A 17,900-nucleotide genomic window follows, 5' to 3' on the forward strand; every position below is an offset into this window, starting at 1 on the left:
GTTAGGAGCAAATAATTTACTTTCTTCTTCTTTCATTCACTCTTACACTAAATTGTGGTCCTGACTTTTCTTTCAGCTTGGCAAAGCTGTGCAGGAGGCAAGCAAGCAAACACAGAAGGCAGGACAAGAGTTGGTTTTACAGATGAAAAATGCTTTGCTCTGAGAGCTGGCACCTCAACCTGGCACCAGGGTTGTCTCTGAGCCCCTGGCACCCATTGTGGCATTGCAGTCTCGGTTATTTGGTGGATGCCATTGTTCTGATTAGATTTCAACTTGGATATTTACGTCGTTCCTTATCTTCCATTATATTTTCAGTATTTCCATTATAGTTTCAATAGGATGAACAACTTTTTTTTTTTTTGCTTGTTGAATTCTAGTTGTACACTGCAGAATTACTGCAGATATGGGATAAGTGAAATGATTCATCAACATACATACAGTTTTGAGTCATAATTTGAAGTCTTTGTGGGTGGAAGATGCTGCATGTTGCTTCTTACCCTAAAATATTTTTTAATATGTTTTTTTACAGTGATATCAGTGCATAAAAAAGAAGCTCTTCCATTTTGTAAGGTGATAACTGTATCCTAGGTGAAATAAAGCACAAAGCCAAAAGCTTTAAATGAGAACGGACTGTTGATATTAATAAAACACAATAGTGCTGTTTTATGTAGATTCTTAGAATGGTTTTAGTTGAAAGGGACCCTGAAGATCATCTAGTCATGGGTGGGATGCCTTCCACTATACCAGGCTGCTCGAGGCCCTGTCCAACCTGGTCTAATAACTGGAATTTTTCCCAAGGGCAAACAGAATTACAACTTCTCCTTGCACTGTCTAATTAATAATAGGCTTTTCTTCCCCTCCAAAGTCTTAAAGGTGGCCCAGCTCCTGTTGTCTAATGGGACAGGGCACACCACACTATCATTGGATGCTGCTACAGCCAGCTGCCCTCTGAGGATTCACAGGAGTTGGCAGAGGTCAGATGTCACCCAGAACACCAAGGGATCACCTGCAGAGATGCAGCTGACGAGTGCAGCTTTGATACAAATTCAGGTTTCATCACCAGTAAAACAAACTCTGCATCCCCTTATCTAATCAGAAGATACTTTTGCTCTTGTATCCACCCACCATCTGAAACCTTCGGTGATTATACTGGCTGCTGTGGGAACAAATACTTGGTACTTAATATGAATGAGTAATTATTTCTGATTTTGTTATTTAGATAAACTGAGAAGATGAAGCAGTTACGTGTACTGAGGCTGTGGTGATTGTGAGGTCAGAGGGCAATAAAGATGGGGAGAATAGAGTTCCCATTCAGTCAGTGTTATGACCAGCAAAGAAAGTCTCGTCTCAGCATAGCAGCTGGTGAACAGAGTTGATTTTCAACTTGAAAACACAGTATTAATGGCTTGTGTTTTGTTGTGCAATATTTTATCCACGAGGGCCCCGTGGCCAGGAGCCTGTAAAGCAATTTGAAAAATGTGAGGTATGTGTAACAAGGTAAGAACTTGGAGAAGAGGCAAAGAACACGCAGCAGTGTAAAATGGATTGCAGGGGAAAAGGGAGAGTTGCACACATTAAAAGGTATTTTAAAATTGAGATATGCACATCTGCTAGGTCAGAAACAAGGAGAATCTGGTTTGTCTTCTTCAGTTTACCTTCATTATTACGCAGCACATGTCCCTGCAGCATCTCAAATCTTGCTGTTTTGTCTGAGGAAGAGTAACATTCGCATGAGTTTTTTGAATAGTTGTGATTTGTTCTTGCAAAACAAGGCTTTAAGAACCCTCTGGGCACACAATTAACTGTTCATTTTAATTCAGCCCTGTGGGAAGGGGTCAGGGTCGGGTCTCCTACTCTGTCTCTTTGAAATTGCTCTGTAAAGAAGATGGTTAGTTAGCATCGACTGAGCATCTGCTATCAAGATTCATTGAATGATCACCTTATCCTGCTCTGGATTAGATGAGAGACATCAGGACTAAACACCAATGATAAGTTAGCTTTACCGCAGCCTGGCCATTCATATGGACTGGACAGGATTTATTTTGCTTCTCAGTTTTTGTTTCCATGATTCTCTGTGAGCTAGTCAATACAAGACAACTGGCAATCTTAGAGGGGAAAGAGTGGAGCTGATGTGTCCTTTTTGTCTTTCTTTTTTTTTTGGTGGAAGTTCTCTTCTTTCTCTTTTCCTTCATTTGTGGGTTTGGGTCACGGGAAGATGAGAGCATCCCTGAAGATGGCAGCACAGACTCCTCAAACCCTAGCTGTGGTGCTCACAGAATGTGGAGTTAATGCTGTGTAGCCGGGCAGAGGAAACTCGTCCCTGTTTCCTTCTTTCTCCTGCAGTCACTCCAGCGGATGTTTCTCTTATCCAGGATTTCCTTCTGCTGTCTAGTTCATGTTCCCAGTGAGTGCTATTATCTTTAGGACTTTTTCTCTTTTTATTTTTTTCCCTCAAGGCAGTGCTAAAATTTTAACTTGAGAAAATTGTTGATTTTTTTCTGGCTGTGCTGAAATCAAACAATTGTCCTCACACAGCTGTCATTTCTGAGAGAAACTAATCTTTCTCTTTAAAGAAAGGAAACAAAATCAAAGCATGTTTACATTATGAGAGGAAAAACCTCCTGAAAACTCTTCAAATATGTTTTAGTATAAGTTTTGGGTCAAATCAGAAAGACTTTGCAGATGTTAATGGTAGGGTTTGTTGTTGGTGATTTTTTTCAGTGGTGTTATGTCCTTACCAATAAATGAAGTACATCTATAGCTCTTGGAAGCATGCAAAGTAATTCCCATGATTAAGCCACTTTCTCTCACACTTTCTGTTTCCTAAGAAAGCTGGATGGTCTAAAGCTGGGGTTAGGATTGAAGCCCAGTTCCCAGCTCTTATATAACCTCTCTAGGTAAACTGGACAAACACTTGAAGTCTGATTCTCTCTCCTTTTGTAAATTAGCATTGAAACATTTTCTTTAATGTGTTTCTGGAATGTAAGTTCTTATGGACAAAGACATATCTTTAATACATAGTACACTCACAATTTGGGTGTTTTGTAATTAGAATAATACCTTTAATAATACAGCCTGCACTATCCCGATTACCATACCATTAATTAGTTTTGTTTTCTCTTTCCACTTTGATGGGAAGAAGCTTCCTGAAGACGTGTGCCATGTGCTTAGCTCTTTAGCTTCAGTTTGAGTAATCAAGATGAAAGCTTATATGCTGTGCAAATGCATCAGTGGTACCTTGACACAGACTTTTTGACTGAATGGCAAAGTCTTCTTTGCCTTTTTTCCAAGTGTGTTCTTATATGTGTATATATAAACTGACACTGCACATAGCAGTCCTAATTTGGACTCTCAGATACTAGAGATAAGCACATTTGCTAGTTCTGGAAACTATCCTCCTTTGAGAGGAGATCTCTGTGTATTGCATTGCGTGTGCAAGCACTAATTTCAGACACCTTTTTCCCTTGGCAGCATTTATATCCCACTGTCTGTCCTGCCTGTATTCACATTCTCTGTCAGAGTTATAGAGGTCAAAATGTTTTTCTTGCTTCTCCTGCTTACTTGTTGTCTGTCTCCTTTTGAGACATATCCTTTGCAGTCTGTTCCATATTTATCTTTATGGTTATCAGAATAGTTTTCCATTTTTCTGTTCTGCCACCTTTTGAATTTCTCCTCTACCTCTCCATCTTCCACCTTTCCCATCTTCTAGATTGGCTGTCTCATAAGTGAGATCTGTGGTTTCCCAGGACTACATCACATGCCTTTTTGAGCCACTGAAGTTTTATTCCTCCTCTCACCTCAGCCAGGCCTCCCCCTAATATGCAGTGTTGCACTGGCCCAGATTGTCCAATTTTAAGCTTTTGAGTTCTACCCATATAAATGCTTTGTGCTTCTGCTATTCTGGGGAGCATTCTAGCTTGAAGAAGGCCAATATTGGTGGGTTAATTACTTCCCAGGTCTGTAGGTAGGGCAAAGTTACTCTTCATGTTTATCTCCTAGGCAGTTCCAGACTATCATCCTTTACTTCTCATGTTTAGAACTTCAATGGCCAGAGGCTCTGATGAAATGAAGATTCCAGTCAGGGCACTTTGTACCAGTACCAGAGAAGGACTGTGGATGCTTGACACTGGAAATGTCTGTATTAGGTGCCTTCAAACTGTTCACCATCTATTTTTAATGATGTGCTTTGCAGTTGTGTGGCTCTGTTCAGACCCAAACTTAGTGATATTTGCAACAGGAATTTTATTTCTTTGTTCCCTCCTTCACCATCTAATTGCTGACATTTTATCTTCACCTGTCTGGAAATCACCACTACAAACAGCACCTACCTTTATCGTGGCAGGGGTGCCATTCAACAGCTTTCCTTCTGTTTCCCAGGAAAATGGGACCACACATTACAGACTCTGAAGTGCAAAACTAAGAATAGGAAGTGTTTTGGCTAGGGTTGTAGGTGACTCTTTTCCTTTAGTTTGCTAGATTCAGTTCTAGCCATCCTGAAACACACACTAGAGCTCTAATATGACTGTCTTCCTGTAATGATAGGGGGAAGATTGTTCTTTGAGAATTGAGACATCAATGAACTTGCTATATATTAGAAGACTTTTTGTCCTTTCACGTGCTGAGATTGAAGTTTCTTCAACTCCTCTTCCCTATAGCCAAAAGTTACAAAACCTCAGTTATTTCAATCTGAAAATTGTTGTCTTGTGTGTAGTCTTGCCTGATAGTAGGCTTCAGACTGACCTGCAAGTGAGGTAGATACTACTAGATGTCCTGCAAGATATGCATAGCTCAGCATTTTTAAAGGCATTAACAAGAATTGCCTTTCTTCACAATGTGTTTTCTGTATGCATATTCTTTCTCCTGCCCTCTGCTTTTGAATATTGAGGTTCTGGGGGAAGACTGCTGCTCCATGAGGTCTACATACAAAGCAAGAAAATCTGCCAGTGCACATGGGCAGCATATCTCAAAGGTCCAAATCACAGAATGGTAGAGGTTTGAAAGGACCTCTGGACATCATCTAGTCCAATCACCCTGCTAAAGCAGATGCACCTAGGTCAGGTTGCACAGGAACATGGCCAGACATGTTTTGAAAATCTCCAGAGAAGGAGACTCCAGTCTGAAATCTCTCTGGGCTGTATTGGCAGAATGGCTTGATGTAGTAGACAACAGTACCTGCTGGTTTCTCTCTCCCTCCACATGAAATGTATATCTGGGGCCTTACATTTTTTATATTTGAGGCCTTACTATCAGATTTGCACCCTGCCCCCTTCCTCAGCATCACCACTTCCCACAGCTCAACAGCAAGAAAGGTGAGAAGTGGCTCCAAAGTGTCAGGTCTCAGGGTACAACAGTTTTCCCCCACCCCTGTGAGGTCTGTTGTGCTGGTCTTTTTCCACCTATGGAGAACAAAACCGCACAAAAGCCCTATCCTCCATCCTGTTCTTCCTTAAACCACAAGGCAGTGTGCTGCCTTTGTATCACCTCTAGGGCAGCCATTAGGCTTTCCCATCTGAGGATTTTTGCCCTTTCTTCTGGCTTTGTGCTTCTGCTGTCTGAGGGTACATTCCTGGAAGAACGCTGCCTGTGACACAGCAGATCAATGGGCGCAGACCCAAGTGCCCTCTCCCAGAGATCAATATGATGTTGGAGCACGATGCTGGGGCTGGCATTGCCTACTCCTTTCAGGTCTGGCATTGATTAGCTGCAGCCTGCAAATAGAAGTGGAGCATTAATGCTCTGCAACCTTGATAACCCATCCTCAGGAACTGGAGTCAAGGGGCTCTTTGCTGCCACCACAGCCAATAGAGCCATTTCATTAGGCTGCAAAGGTTAATTGTATTGAAAACTGGTATCATCCTCAGCATATGACCATTGTAAAACTCCACAGTGGCACAAGGCCTGAAGCTGTCTTGTAGAAAGTGGAGCCCACCTGACCTCTGGGAAATTTTGCTCATCAAGGCTTCTGTGAGACCCCATTTCTGGCACAGTTCTCTTGCTGAGGTTTCCTTACTTTGTTTAGAGAAAAGTGGTGAGGGGGTGACTGATGGAGGTGGTTGTTGTGACCACAAGAGCACTTGCTGGTTTCATACAGCCTTCATGCAGCAAATATGGAGGAGGAACTCACACAAACTACAGGTTTTACTGAGTGTAGCAGGCTGGAAGTTATGGTCTCTATGCACTGGAACTCTGCAATGAAAAGGCACCTACAGTTCTCTTCGTTCTGTGCTAAAAGTGAGCAGAGCTCAAGTTCCTGCAGAATTGTTGCTGCAGCTCATTAAAAGGTGTAGTTGGGGTAGCAGGAGGCTACTTGTGTCCTTCTAAGCTCTAGGAACTGTCACCAAGGAAGGCTCCTTCTGCTGAAGTTTGGTCCTGTGAAAGTTTAGGCGGTCTCTCATAGTGCATGGTCAAGCTTATGTGTATTGTAGCTACTTGTTGGTCAGAGAAGTTTGTGATTGATGTATTTTTGTCAGGATTTGTGAGAGGTTCTGCTTCTTATGCAGAGTGTCACAATTCAATTTGCCAAGCAGACTTTTGGAAACGAAGAGATCATTTGAGAACTTTTGAGGATCTAAGCGGTGTATTTCCTCATAGCTAAAGAGGAATTTTAATTATCAGAGTGATTTTTCTTAAGACACAGATATTCTGTTACCTTAGCAAGTGTCTTCCTTTTGCTAGAAGCAGTGTCTCAGAAAGTCAATAGTTACAAAGACTGATGTTGGGTTCTAAGATTTTTCTAATGTATAAAATGTTTTGATTACTTTTGCTGAAAAATATTAAAATGGAGCTGATCATTCCCCATTCTGATACAGAAAACCTTGCAAAACCAGAGTCTCCACGGATTACTTTATCCCCTGGTTGCTGGTGACTGAGCAACAGCCAGACTAGTGCATTATCCATTGCAGCTGCTTTGATAAACTGTTTTCTGCCTTTCCTTACCTTATGCAGGCAATCTTACTTAATTTTTTTTTCTCACTCTCCTTTTCTTGAGTGTTACACTTCCAACGAGATCATTGCTTTCAGAGAGGGAAATGTGCAGTCATAGATGAGAACTTCCATTGCCAAACAGAGAGGTGACAGAAGATGCTGAGTGTGTACCGCTGCTGCTTTCTAAAGGAAGCCCTTTACCATACACTCAGTGACATCTCTGTCAGGATGTGGCTGTTGTGGCATCCCAACTATATGTGCCAAGTACCAGGGCATTGCCTAGCATCTTATGTGTGACTGCAGGTCACCTGTGTTTATATACAAACTCCCCTTGAACCTGGTCTGCTGATTTGTCACCTTGCCTGCTTCTTATAGATTCTTGCAACAGGCCTAACAAGGTTCACATGTTCTTATGTCTAATTCCTGACACATACCATGGCTCTGTAACTCCCCTGTCTCCTCTGCCCTATGTGTAGGGGCCTTCTGCTGCAGGTAGACAGGAAGCAAATGAAAGAATCACAGAATTAACCAGGTTGGAAGAGACCTTTGAGATCACTGAGTCCAACCCAGCACCTTTTAATTAACTAAACCATGGCACTAATTGCCTCATCCAGTCTCCTTTTAAACACCTCCAGGGTTGGTGACTCCACCAGAAAGGACATAAAGGTCTGTAGTGGGAAGAACAAGTGGACAGGAAGGAATATCTGAGGTGCAGGAGAGCCATCCTGTGTTTTGAGATGCTCTTCCGATGTGCATGGGGTTTTTGGTGGAAAGGGCACAGCAAAGAGCTTTCTCTTTAATGCAGTGTGTGTTTTATCTCCGTAGACTTCTTGCAGACTTAGTTTAAAGATCTTAGCTCAATACCATTAGTGTATCTCTGCTGAAGGCCCTTTATAAAATTGATTACAAAGTGGGCTTTTGCATGTGTGTGTGTGGGCTCTAATCTGATTTGAGTCCGAGATGGTATCTTTAATTCAGTGCATCGTGGCAACTAACTCACGAACTTCACCGAGAGTCAGAGCCCCTAATTTGGTTTGAGAATACATTAGCAAAACGAGCTCAGAAGGCCCCTTTTCAGCAAGAGGAGGAGGGAGAGTACTGGGAGGGGGTCATGGGGTAGTACAGAAAGAACTGACTTGCCAGAGAGGAATCATGGATTTAAGCAAGATCCTGGGCCAGATATTCCTGCAGTGGTTCCCAGGAAAAGAGAGAAGGGAAAAAAAAAGAGAGAGAAAAGTGGAGAAAAGAGAGAGAAGATTGATTGATTGCTGGCTTTGCACAAACCATGGAGAACAAAGTGAACCTTAAAGCAGGCTTAACTCTTTGTTCCCATGCTAACAGAGAGAACCTGAGGTGCCATTTATCCAAAACTGTTTCCCCTCTTCCCACTCCTTCATCCTATTCCACAGGCTGGTACATAAAGCAGACACTAACACTGCAGAAGTAATAGTATGCTTTTGCCCTCGTAGATGATTCATGCTATCAAAACTTCTCAGGACTGATCCAATTTGAAGTAAAACATTAAACCACATGTCACTCCCTCTTTCCTTCTTACTCCCTGAGTTGGGAGGGGGAGAAAGTAAAAAAGAAGGTGTTTGCAGCAGGACAGTGAAAGAGATGTTTTGTTACAGGTGATATGTAAAAGCCTGCCCTGGAGATGGTTGTACTTAGTGGAGCAACAAAGTACATCCACTGTTTGCTTTGTAATTAACCTTTACTCTTCAGATCACTTATTCCTGTACTATATGTACTGGAAGTTGGGTGGCATTGTGTATGATCCAACAGTTACAAAGGGGAAAGAAATTCTCCAGATACCCCCCCGGCCCTTTTTAAATAAAGGATTATTTAAATCTAAGTAATTGTTTAAGTAAATGGGGGAGTAATTCATCTTAGATTCTGTTTGGTAGTATAGAAATACTCAGGATAGATGTAAATATTTAATTGGAAAATGTAATTAGTAAGCTGTTAAGCACAAAATGTTTGCTGTGTTAATTTGGTTTTACGGCTGAGGTTTTGCGCTCACAAATGTCAGAAAGCTCCAAGTTCTGCCTTCTTCAGTAGCAGTATTGTATTCCCCTTGTAGCTAGGTAGTATTTCCTCTTGCTAGGAGGATAATGTTCTAGGACTTTACTCCACCCTTGAGTACTGCATCCAGTTCTGGAGCCCCTATTACAATAGTTATATGGATGTGCTGAAATGTGTCCAGAGAAGAGCCATGAGGATGGTCAGAAGGATGGAGCATTTCTCCTATGGATACAAACTGAGAGAACTGGGGCTGTTCAATCTGGAGAGGAGAAGGCTCGAAGGAGACCTTATTGTGGCCTTCCAGTATCAGAATGGGGGCTACAAGAAAGCTGGTGAGGGACTTTTTAGGATATCAGGTAGGGATAGGACATGGGGGAATGGATCAAAACTGGAAGTGGGTAGATTCAGATTGGATGTTAGGAAGTCCTCACCATGAGGGTGGTGAGACACTGGAACAGGTTGCTCAGGGATATGGTGAAAGCCACATCCTTAGAGGTTATTAAGGCCAGGATAGGTGGGGCTCTGAGCAACCTGATCTAGTGTGAGGTGTCCCTGCCCATGGCAGGGGGGTTGTAGCTAGATGGTCCTTGAGGTCCCTTCCAGCCCTGAACAATTCTATGATTCTATGGCTTACTGCCTAAATTTTCTAAATTGGTGCAATTCCATTTATTGCAAAGGAGCTTTAGTAGTTTGTACCCAGTCTGGCCATTGATAGCATGTCTGGCTCACGCTTTCAAATGGAGGCTCCTAAATGGCAATTGCAAAGTATATAGGAAACACACACATGATTACATGGACAAGGTACTCATGGACACAAATAACTGATACAGTTGCACATATGTGATTATGAATGAAATTGACTGAGACATTGTTTTTGCAGTAGAAGTTCATATTTTGTAGTTGTGATTTGGTATTTGTTAGAGAATGTAACTGTTGCTGTGCAATGCTACATTATCATTGGTTTTAGCAGAGTAATATAAAAAATTTCTGATGAGTATATTGCAAACCACATGGTGTAGTAATCTCATATGATATGTTTTCCTTTCCATTGCTTAAGTAGAAAATCAGCCAAGACCACAGCTGCACAGAGGACACAACACATTCAGAGAAGATCTGAGTCCCCTCCCCTCAAGCATTGCATTTTGGAAGAGGGAGCTGACTATGCTTTTAGGAATAAGGGATCACAAAACCAGGTACCTCAGAAAGGGAAGGCTTTGGCAGTGGGTCTTACTACTGTCACTTGGATATACAACTGGATATATGACTTCATTCAAATGCCTAAGCTCAGCTACCTTCCAGTAATTGTTTTTGTTAGCCTCTATGCTCTGCAGATAGTGGACCATATGCTTAAATGAGGTTCCTTTTTTCACCTTCCCTGATAAACTGCTGAGGTCAGCTATTTTGTTCCAGTCGCTTGCTCTGATGAACTTTATTTCTGCACCAACCTCCCCACCCAGACAGTGCTGCAGTGCAGAGAAATAATCCAATTTTACTTGATTATTAATAATTACTCTCAGCTGCTATTTTTTCAGTTGATTGATTAGAATAAACACAGCTCTGATGTGGTACACCAGGATCTATAGCTCTTCATCCTTCTCTACTACTGCTTGAGCTCCTGCTTCTCCAGGAGCAGTGTGAAGTGTGGGGACTTGTAACGCAGAATGGCTTTTTAAAATGTGCCTTCTTGCTGTTATTTTAACTAGCTGTGACTCACTTATCTGAATTTGTAGAAATATGCAAGTCCTGAATAGTGTTTCTGTTTTGCAAGCCAGTGTTTTTTCTAAACAAATGTGTTTTCTGCTGCCCAGAGTTGAAGCTGGACAAAACTGCTTCACTGTCTTACTCTTCCAAACTGATCCAAGACTATAGGTTTGCAGGAAAAGTACTTGTCCCCTGTCTGAGTAGTTGTGTATTCTTCAATTAGGGTTTTGGGCCATGAGTCACTTTGGAGGGTTCTCATGTTGTATAGTTGTATGAGGTTTTTGCTGTACTAAATTCAAGCTTCCTTACATCAAAAGGCACTCTCTTAACAACTCATGGCCTGAAACTCTATCCAGCAGTTCTGCAGTGACAGAGAACTTTAAAGTTTTTGCAGATTTGTCAGGAACTTAAACACCTCAGCTAAATTATGCACCAAAAAATAGGAAAACAATTATTGATGTTCATGTTTGCACTGCCTTTGTGCACAGTCAGGAGCAACCTCTCCCAGCACTACAATCCAGTCTCTGTGGCTTCCTTGCTGATCCACCCTATTTTGTACCATATTTGCTGTGAACGCCGAATAGTAAGCAGCACTGCAGTTAGTACCTCAGGAAATCAGAACAGAAACTTCAGATGTGGCTGGGATGGATAGTGGTTTTCCTATGGAGTAGTTGCTGTTAACCCTGTGGACTGAAATTCTGTCTGGGGAGGTGGTTGGTAGAGCATGGGAGATGGTTTTGCTACTTGTAGTTGTTTTGATTAGGAGCTTGGGTTTTTTAAATTCATCCTGTTTTGAAACTAATGCTGTTTCCAGGGTGGGAAGATGAGAAATGAGAAATCTGCTTGAACATAGACAGAATTTACCTCCTCTTTGCAAGCAGGACACTTGTCAGAGGCACCTAGAGCTTGGGCTGTTTATCTGCTTAAGATGAATCCAAGGAAATAAATTAATCCTTATTAGGGAGATCTTTTTAGGAAGCCTTTTGTGCTGAATTTCATCTCTGGAGTGAAGTGTGCAGGATGGACAGGTCTGTCATAAATGGCAGTGAAGTGGCTTCTGAGGGATGCTCAGGCCAGTGAATGTGACCTAGATTCACTGTACCCCAAGATTTGCAGTGCTTGGGTAGAGTCATCAGTCTGTGCAGTGTGACTGGCAGGATAAGTGTTTGTAAGTGTAAGCAGGGATTTCTGAGAAAGCCCTCTGCTGGGAAAGATGTGTTCGTCTTTATTTCCTTCCCAAGGACATTTGAAGTAAAAGTGTGTTTGAAGGAGGTAGAAGACAAGTCTCCAGAAATCCAGTGAAGGCTGTGAAATAGCTGCAGCGTTCAACAGTCAGATGACTCTACAGATCCTGAGGTCCAGTTTCTATTCAGATCAATAGAAATCATGATTTAATTTCAGTAGTAGCTGGATCAAGGCTTAAATGAGGAAACAAGATACTGTCACAACTGCTTGTGATTTATTTGCAGTGTAGTTACAAAATGCTAGATAGGGTTTAAGTGGCAAGTAAGATAATTATACTCCATTCCAACAATTTCTCCTCAACAGGATGCAAAATGAAGAAGTATTCTGTGGCTCACAGAGGTGCTAAGAAGTAGCACTCATTGCAATGAGTGAATGAGAAAGAAGTTTCATTCAAGCTCTCGTCAAAGTGGATAAAATGTCCAGGTCAATTTTTATAAGCTGATAGGGAGCCAGGGTTTCAGAGCTTCTGATCACACGCCAGCAGTGATTTCATTGTGATGCAGGAGGAATGAGGTAAAGCTTAAACGGCACCAGATGGAGGAGCAGAGCTGAGTTTCTCAAGCAGCACTCATCTTTCAAAATAGAGGGCTTGCTTTTTGTTTGTGAGATGGTTAATCCCTGAGTAACACAGGAAAACCATTTTATGAGTTGATGGCACAGTTCCCATGCTACTCTTGAATTTCCAGAACCTTTATGTACAGTTCCACCTTTTCAGATTATGTTGATGACGTTTGTTTGCCAGTATCTGTCTGTTTATGCTGCCTGGCTAAAGAGGATAGCATGAAGTGTCAAAACATTTCTGTGTATGTTAGAACATAGCTGTTTCTGAATGCACATGAACAGAGAAAAGAGACTTGCTGAGAGAGTTTCAAGCAAAGGGTTGTGTGAAAGATACAAGGAATGGAGCTACATGAAAATTAGAATCTTGTTCCACAGAACATTTGTCATTTCACAATGTTATTTCATCCCAAATCTGGCTACAACCTGAATTTTTAAGCAGAGTAGAAATCCCAAGAAGGTTTGTTTTGATGAAAGATGCAATATTTTGTTTCATTATGTTCTTGAGACAATGTGTGATTGGTCAAAGAACTCACAAGGCAGCACATGACAGCCCAAAGTACTAGGGACAAAGCAAAATTAAATCTGTAATTTTCTTCAGTGTTTTTGGAAGTCTTACAGTACAAAAGATTGAAGATTAACTTAGTTCTGTGGCAAAACACCAGCATTTTTTATCCAAATGAGGTTTTGCTTAAAAACTTAACATGAAGTGTAACTGCAAAGGAGAACGGAAAAATGGATTGCATGTTGATGTGGTCAGGAAGCAGTTGGTGTGTGAAATAGCACCTAGAGAGATGGAGATAGGATTAGGCAGTATTAGAGATAAGGTTACTGTGTAGACTGGGTCAGAGGGGACTGGGCTTAAAGTGCAGTCAGATATAGGAGGAGGTCAGAATCGGTCTGTATAATATAGACCTCAGGTTAGCCTGCGTACAGGAAAACACTAACTGCTCACACTACTTACACAGGCAAGTCTGAGGGCTGCAGTGCTGAAGAAAGAGGTTTAAATCATACTGATGATCAGGAGTGGAGGCCATCATGTGAGCACAGGGCTTATCTGCCCATCGTTCCATTTAGCACACTCATCTCCACACTCCATTCTTTCAATCACAGTTGTTGATTAACTCTTACAATGTTCCTGAGAGGCAGGTAATTCAGGACCATGTACTTGCTTTTCGGTTGCAGAAGCAGTGTCCTGGAGAGTTGCAATGACTTGTGAAGTCTATGAGAAGATTAATGCTGAGGCTGAGATTAGACTTGGAGATATTTTGGCTGCATTTTTAAGGCTTAGTACACTGTATTTCACTGCACTGTCATAAATACAGAGCCAGTGAGCAGGGGTCATAACAAGTGTATGGGTCCTTAGGCTGTGCCTGGGCTGTGGGTGCCTCCTCATTATGGAGAGATGTGTTCTAGGTGTAGAATGATTCCCCAAAACTCTGTTCTCAAGAATGGGCTCAGAGAAGAGATGGGCCCTGAGACAGATCTGGAAAATCAAGGTCTACAGTGTAGACCTGGCCAGGGGCGGATGGGTGTGGAATGCAGGCTTAGTTTGCCAAGGGCAGAGGGAACTGAGAGGCTGGGCACACAGAGCAGATGAAGTGTGAGTGTGTGGAGTTATAGATTCTGTCTTTATGCATCACATTGATCTCATTCAGTGGGTTATACTTAGCATTTTGTTTATATAATGTCAGGGTGTTACATGTGTTTGTTTATTTTTAACTCCTGGATGACTGGCAATTTCAGTCTGGGTACTGGCTGATAATGACAAGGGAGAAACTCTTCTACACCTGGTGAAAGGTCTTTGTCAAAGGATCTCTGAAAATTCAAAGAAATGCATTTTCTTCACTATTTTTATTACCTTGTCAGTTGGGAGTTAAGTCCAACACAGACATGTTGTGCAGGGAACGGTGAAAGTAGTGACCAGCATTTGCATGCCTTGGCAAATGGCTGTCATTTTGTGATACATGGTGCATTTAATTCAGGAATTTAAGTAGGAAGAAGAAGGGTCAGGGTGCTTTCTGCATCATGCAGCAGGACTGGTGCAAAACCAGCCACGTGCTGTATAACCAGAGGAGCTTGGCACTAGAGGCTGTCTCATAACCATATGGTCATGCCTGCCCTCACTGCTGGTGGCCTCTCACTGACTTTTGTGCTGTTTCCCATTGGAGACAGGCTTTGAGTGAAGGCAGTCTGGGCCTTTGGTAAAGGATTCCTTGATGTAAACAGGGTGTGGAATTAATAGAGACCAACACCTGCCAAGGATTCATCTCTTACCAGCACCTCTGGATTCCCTTTTCTTGCTGTATCAGCTCTAGATCCCCCAAAGGCAGTCGTATTTCTCACTATACCAAAGAATCCGATAAGGACTAGGATAGCTTCTTCCCTGAAGGTTTACACATAGCATCCTGCATCCAACTCTAGGGCCTACTGAATCCTTGGTGGAGCTAAGCTCCAAATCTTTGCTTTAGAAATAACCCTGTTTGCCCCAATGGGTTTGCAGTGCTCACTGCTGGCTTGTCACCAGACATTGATTTCCATTCCTCATTGCTCTAAATTCTTGCATGGCTCACACTCAGTGAGCACAGTCTATCTGCTACGAACAGTGAGAGCTGTCCACTGGAGGGAATGTCTTTAGCTTTCAAGACCTCCCACTGCCAAAATACTTAGCAAAGCTGCGTTGTAAATGGATTTGTGTTTCTACCTGTCCCTACCCTTTGCCCAGGCTGCTTACACCTTCTGTTCTGTACACATCTGTCCCCCTTCAGCCCAGTACTGTCTGTCCACCTCCTTCTCTTTCTATGCATCTAATGGACGCTGGTAATCCCGTTAGGTGCTTGCAGCAGGCGCTGCCGAATTTGCTTGCAAACGCCTGTGCCAGGTCGAGTGTCATTGCCAGCAGCACTCTTGGCGGGATGAAGGTTGCATTAGCGAACAGTAATTGAAATGCAAAATAACATTTTGATCGAGCGAGCAGGCTGTTTATTTATCAGATCAATAGCCAAAATGCCCCATCTGGAGAAGTCAGCGTGATAATAAGTGATAGCATTCCAAGGGCAAAGGGAACAAGTGCAGCGGGGAGGACATGCCGGCAGGGTGAACTGGTTTGGGTTGGGTCAGACTGGGCCATCGGTGGCTGAAACTTGCTTCTTTTTGCGTCCCTTCTTTGAAGAGGACAGCCCTCCCTGCTAGTAGTACCTGCAAAGAGTTCCAGACCTCTGGACAGAGAACAAAGAGTTCTTAGATCAGACAGATCCTGTGAGGTCTTCTCCCTCTCGTGCTGTGATCAACATAAGGGTGTGACTCAAGGTGTGGATTATGGATGATGTAGCTCAGGCAGAGAGTTTTTAAGAGTTTGGGTTTTCCTTTAGTGCATTATGTTTGCTGTGAAAGTCTGAACATTCACAGTGATGATCTGGGAATATGAAGTCATAGTTTAGCTTCCATAGGGAAGTTTCTAGCATGGTATCTAGGCACATCCACATAATGAGGAAAGGAGAGATGCAGGAAGGTGTGTGTGAGGAAGGAGTTTGTGTGCATTTGCACTGTGTGTTAGATGAGTTACGTACCTGCTATACAGACACCCTTCAGTATAGAGCTGTGTAACATTTAAGTCTATCTCAGAAAGCTGCTATATGGAAGCGTAGAAGCAGCTGTATAGTGTCTGTGTCGGTATCTGACTGCCTGTCTGGTTTGCTCTGTCTTTTGTCTTCTGCTTGTCCATGAATAGGGTTGCTAAAGACGGGGAGGAGGGAGTGAAAATGAGGTTGAAGATACTGCAAGTTTATGTTATTTCCTTTCATGTCCCAGAATAATTACAGGGAACAATCTTGGGATGAGAAGATAATCTATTCAGCACAACAGAAATGGATAACTTTGTAGTGTTCTGTGATTGCATTTCATTGCATTTCCAAACAGCGATGCCGAATTGGGAGGGAAGTTGAGGTAATGTGAAAATATCTTGCTTTGGAATTTGCCTGGACTGGATTGTTTGGGATTTTCTTTCTAGAGAAATGAATGTGCAGGTTATACAGTGTTGCAGAAAACAATGTGTTTGTTCTGTTACAGAGTTTTCTATCTAAAGTGCTTTGTTAGGCATGGTTTCCTCCTCATCTCTTGCTTCATGCAACTAAGAAAGTGGGGCACTATGGGGCTTCAGGTAGGGCTGGGCGTTGATGGATTGGAAACTACCTTGTCAGTCAAAAGAAATGAGGACAATCTGGTAGATGGATGAATGAAGTGGATTTAGAATAAGTCATTAGGGTTTGCAGTAGGAATTTGGGTCAGCTACAACTGGCTACTTGATACAAGCAGTGTGTGTGAGAGATCTGCTAAATACCTACCACAGGTGGGATTTTAAAGACTCAGCAAAACTGAACCTTGAGGTTATCTTAAATAGGTAGCTAAAGATAATCCTGTATGTAACATCAGTCTAAGGTGTGCAGAAGGAAACTGGGTGTTCTCTCTGCCCTATACTCTCTTTCTCTGCTTGGTCAAGTGCTGTAGCTCAACCTCACTGTGTAGCAGAAGTTTCTTGCCTGTCCTTGACCCCATGCAGTTCTTCTTTTGTGCCTCCATCCTCACTGACAACTCAACTCACTTTCATGATGTTTTTTTGCAAAGATTATGTCGTGTTAAGACAGTGGTTTTAAACTAGAGATGAGTAGATTTGGATTGGACATTAGGAAGAAGTTCTTTACTGTGAGGGTGGTGGAACACTGAAACAGGTTGCTCAGGGAAGTGTTAGAGGCCCCATCCCTGGAGACACTCAAGGTCAGGCTTGATGGGGCTCTGAGGATGGGGATGCCTACTGCAGGGTTTTGGACTAGATGCTCTACCTTCTGTGATTTTCCAGTGGTTCTGGGACATCTCCCTCGTAACAGATCCAGTGTCTGCTCTCACACTGTTATCTTGCTTTGCTACCATTCCATCTTAGAAATGCTTGCTGAAGAGTCAGGGATGAAAAAGATTTAAAACAGAAGAGCAATAGTTGCCCATTGCTATCTTCCATGCTGTAATGTATGTGGAACTAATTTCAGTCAGTTTTTCAGAATCTGTCTGGTTTTGAATTATGTTTCTAATGCTAAGGCACTTAAATGTAAGTTTCTTGAAGATCTACAGGTCAAATGTAGGCAAAACCCATCTGTTTTGCCTGGATTGTCTTGGCAAGGGTGAGAGGAGGAGGCAGAACCCCACTACAAATATAAATTTTGCATCAATAGAAACAGAAACCCTCAAAAAAAAATTAACAGGTCAAACTCTGAGAATTCCTAGATACATCCAGGTTGGAGAACATGAAAGTTCAGATTTTGTCTGAATAAAGCTAGAATCTCCTTTTGGTAAACTTTCATTCAAAGAGAAATGTTAATTCTTAAGTCTCTTTTCACGTTTGTTTCTAGAGTGATGTCCTTGATTTTTAAGTATCTCCCATTCTATCTCCTTCCTCA

General features: G+C 42.2%; 1 protein-coding gene across 5 annotated transcripts in view; it reads left to right on the forward strand.

Moving 5' to 3' along the window:
- ESRRB (estrogen related receptor beta) overlaps positions 1 to 17,900 on the forward strand; it is a 142,913-nt gene that overhangs the window by 76,324 nt on the left and 48,689 nt on the right. The window lies entirely within an intron of this gene.

Source organism: Pogoniulus pusillus, chromosome 1, assembly GCF_015220805.1.
Source record: "Pogoniulus pusillus isolate bPogPus1 chromosome 1, bPogPus1.pri, whole genome shotgun sequence".
In the NCBI taxonomy this organism is placed as follows: domain Eukaryota; kingdom Metazoa; phylum Chordata; class Aves; order Piciformes; family Lybiidae; genus Pogoniulus; species Pogoniulus pusillus.